Genomic DNA, 4,455 nt, shown 5'->3' on the forward strand with positions numbered 1-4,455 from the left:
GTAGGACAAAAGTAAATCAAAGAAGTTTTTAGGTTATAGTTGGAAGACTTAGAAATATCATTTAAAATAGAAAATATAAAATTAATGTATAAACAGTATTTGACCCACTGTACAGAAGAAAATTTCTGTTGCCATGTGGTAAGAGAAATATCTGGTTGCATTTATATCAAAGGTGAGATATTGACTGAGGTTATTAAGGTCAATACTTATCTCAAGTGAAGAATAAATCTTGAGTTTTTCATTGACTCAAAATATCAGTACATGTTCACTAACAAAAACAATAAAAGTGTACTGTAACCATGTTTTAATATTTTCTTATAATAATGACTTTTGGGAGAGATTGCTATTTCTCTGACCACAGTTTTGAAAGAAATCAAATCGATCAAGTTGCTAGGGCAAGGAACTTACCGTGGCCAGTCTGGACTTGTCTTTCTTTGCTATTGCTCTTATTTTCCTTTACTTTTTACGTGTATCCTATAAGAGAAGGTGCTTTTGCCCATGCCTGTGGGTTAACTGTGTATTTTTGTCTAGAGTAAGCAAGTGGTAATTTTGTAGGAAGGAAGAACAGTTTCCCACAGGGGATATAATGACCTCCAGGTGTTCCAGATGGACCACTGATGTGCAGAAGGGCTTCTGGGAGGTGGTGTTGAGGTGTCAGCTGATTCTCTAATTTGATGCAAGTGCAGAAAAAGGTCTGTGATTTAAAATTGTGCAGGATGTGAGCCATGCCTTCAGCTTGCCTTTCATTGCTCAGGTGAAAATAGATTGTCATGTGCCATAAAGGGTGCATAACTGTGTGTGTCTGTGTGTGTGTGTGTGTGTGTGTGTGTGCGTGTATGCGCCTGTGCATGCCCCTGTGTGCACAGGCTTGGCACAGAATACGGGATGGATGGATTATGCTCTCTGCCTTTGCAGATCTGTTTTCTCTGGATAGTTTTCCTGTTTCTTTTGGTCAGGTTGGAGAAGGACTGCCCGGTTCATAGACACAGTTGCATCCTCTGCTGTTGGTCCCCTTCAATCCTATATCAATCTCACCTACAAACATGATGTGTCCATGGCACTGGGCTGATGACTTTACTCTCAGAGACAGTTTGGAGCAACAAATGCTCAGGAATTTCTGTTACTCTGCAGACAACCAGATGTGGACCTTGGCTGAGCCCTGCCAACCTCTGAGGATATAAGTAATTTGAAATTTTATACCTTACCCTTTAATCACTGCCTTATCCATTTGCTGGTAATCCCCACATTATGAATTTTCTTATATCTCCTGTACTCTGACTAGGAATTAAGGCTGTGAACACAGCAGACACCACAGTGACAGGGGATTATTATTGATGACGTTGCTAGCAGTTCTTCATCATGAGTGGCCGAATCCTATTGCTCTGGCCCCTTCATCAATGAATTACATTCCTCTCCTTATAATTGGTAAATTATTCATCTTGAAGTCTCTTTTGTAAAAATGTTTCCAATATAAAACAGTTCTATGCCTAATTCATAGGTAGAAAGATACCATAAAAAACCCAACAAACCTCTTTGGCTTCAGGAGATCCATCAGGTTAGGGACCCAGCCTTTCCCATGACAGTATCTAGTTACTTCTTGGGCATGCATTAATATTTTCTTTTAAGAAGGAGACCATTGGGTTTGTGGAATATTTACTGCTGTGTTTATGAAAAACGTCTTTCTTATGTTGGAGTTGAATTCTTTTTGGTTACCTTTTATTTAAACCTTCTGACCCAGTCATCTATGAACATCTATCAGGGATTGTCTCTGAATTGTCGGCTCACCGTGTCTGTTTTTCCTGCGTTCCTCTGGTTACTTCTGGCATTTCTCCTCTGGGTCAGTGCATTGAAGCCATCACTGTTTTTCCTTGTGGGAGGAAAGGTTTTCTTAACAACGTACTCAGAGTTTATCCTAGCAAACCAGCTGTTATTCAGGTGGCATGCCAGGAACTTCCATTGCCTTTCTTATATTAAGTTCCCCCTATTTCCCTTGGTCACATTTTCAGTTTGATGCCTGGCTACCCAGAATGAAGTCCACAGCTCCAAGGCTCCCTTGAAGTTAGATGGTGATGTGGAAACTTAGGGGCTTCCCAGGTGGCTCAGTGGTAAAGAATCCACCTGCCAATGCAGGAGACGTGGAGATGTGGGTTCAATCCCTGGGTCAGGAAGATCCCCTGGAGAAGGAAATGACAACCCACTCCAGTATTCTTGCCTGGAAAATCTCGTGGACAGAGCAGCCTGGCGGGCTACAGTTCATGAGGTTGCCAAGAGTTGGACACGACCTCGTGGATGAGCATATATGCCTGTTGTGATTTAACAGACAAGGGTTTATACCTGTAAATATTGAAAGGACACTAAAATATCTTCCTTAAAACATACCCGATCCACACCCCTGGCTCCTTTTTCATTGTTTTTCCACTGATCAGTCTGTAATGTGTGTAGAGGGGGTCAAGGCCAGGAATTCTGTTTTAGAAGCTGGTGAGTAACTGGCTGTCCTTGATGGAGAACAAATCTAGGGTGGTACAGAGTTGAGCTGGGAACCTGGGACCCTTAATGACTTGGTACAGTTCCACAAAATTCACAGAAGCCTATTTTTCTGTTCTGTTCACAGAAGCAAGAAAAAACTTGATACTATGTTCTTGCCACTCTCATTGTGTATTTTCTCTTATTTGCATCCAAACTTTCAGTCCTGGTAGTTAGATAATTTTTTTCTTGGACCAAATGAGACAGAAACAAGACTGTCTATTATCTTATCTAACACCACATATTTCAAACCTTCCTGTAACATTTCAGACAAGCAGTCTCCAAGCCCTGTTTGAATTTCATCTGTCATATGTACCCTCCATCTCCCTGGGTCAACTAATTGGTTTGAATTTCTTCCTCTAAGATAAAACAGAACTTAAGTAATCCATTCGATACAAAGCAGATATTTAAGAATCAAGGACAGCTGTCATGTCTCCTTTAAAATTCAAGCTAAAAATTCAGAATAACTTTAACCCTTTCAATTTCTTCCACCATTGTAGCTATGGTTACCTGGGCATCTTACAGTTGTGCTTATCTGATTTCTCAGCGTCTGCTGGTTAAAACTGAAAACCATTTTCTGGACCAAGTCTAATGGGAACCAAGGAGAAAGCATATATGCCTGTTCTCTCACTAGTACCAGGGTCTTCCCTGGTGGCTCAGATGGTAAAGAATCTACCTGCAATGCGGGAGACCTGGGTTCCATCCTTGGAGCAGGAAGATCCCCTGGAGATGGGAATGGCTACCCACTCCAGTATTCTTGCCTGGAGAATTTCATGGACAGAGGAGTCTGTTCATGGGGTTGCAAAGAGTTGGACACAACTGAGTGACTAACACTTCCAGGCTTTCACTCACTATTATATTATCTTCTCATTGGATTAGAAAATGCCTCTGACTTCCTGAAGCAGGTGATGTGACAAAAATAAACGAACGGTCTTTCCCGCCTAAGTCTTCTTCTCTTAGAAACACGTGGTCTGTGTTTTACAGGTGGTCCCGCAGAGGGTAGGGACTGTTAATTACAGAATCTTAGGGTCAGGTTCCTCTGTCTGGTGACATTCCTGTCTCATCGTCTGCCTGTCTTTTGAGGTTAGTTTACTGATTGAGTTACCAAAAACTGTCTCCCTGATTTAAAGGTACATTGGATTCTGTTTTGATATCTGAAAGAATTTATTTTGTGTGACTCATCATTGCCTTCTTTCCTGGGAGGGTAGCCAACCTGGGGAAAGTGCGTGGGTGTCACAATGACAGTTTTCTTTGGGGGCACCCGTGCTGAATGGTCTTGCCGAATTAGTCACAGGTCATGAATAATCGTCAAGGATTCGATGCAGGTAATTAAATTGGAAAGGAGACCGTCTCCTACAGCACTCACAGTTGGCGAACAGGAAAACAAGGCCCAAGAGGTGACGTGGGGAAATCACTTACTGTGTTGACAAGATCCAAGGGAGAGCAGAGAAGCCCTGACCTCAAGTTCTGTCACCGATTTCCTAACCTCTTGGCTGGTTCTGCAATGACTCTCAGAGACTCTCAGGCGGTGGGTGACTCTGGGCCTCCTGTTGACTCTTGCCACCTAACTGCTCCAGCCAAACTAAGTCTTATTTCTTGAATCTGTTTTATGTTCAGAGACTGACTTTACAGATTTATTTGAAATTTAAAAGATAGTTTCACTGAAAAATCACTTGTTTGATAGAGTAAAACTTCAAATGAAACCTCTTATAAAATCAGTATAGATAAATTCATAAAATAGCAATAGGTACATGGAAAACTAAAGGAAAATCTAGTTTCTTCAACCACTAAAATTCATTAGAAGACATTTTGTGACTTATTGAGAAGGGAAGAAAATGCATTTGTACATCTTTGTTGGCATCAAAGGGAAAGAAAGTCTGGAACTGGGCTGTTGGCTTTGAATGGAGGCTGGAAGGCAGGGCAGAGCAGGTG

The sequence above is a fragment of the Bubalus kerabau genome, chromosome 2 (genome assembly GCF_029407905.1).
Source record: "Bubalus kerabau isolate K-KA32 ecotype Philippines breed swamp buffalo chromosome 2, PCC_UOA_SB_1v2, whole genome shotgun sequence".
Lineage (NCBI taxonomy): Eukaryota > Metazoa > Chordata > Mammalia > Artiodactyla > Bovidae > Bubalus > Bubalus kerabau.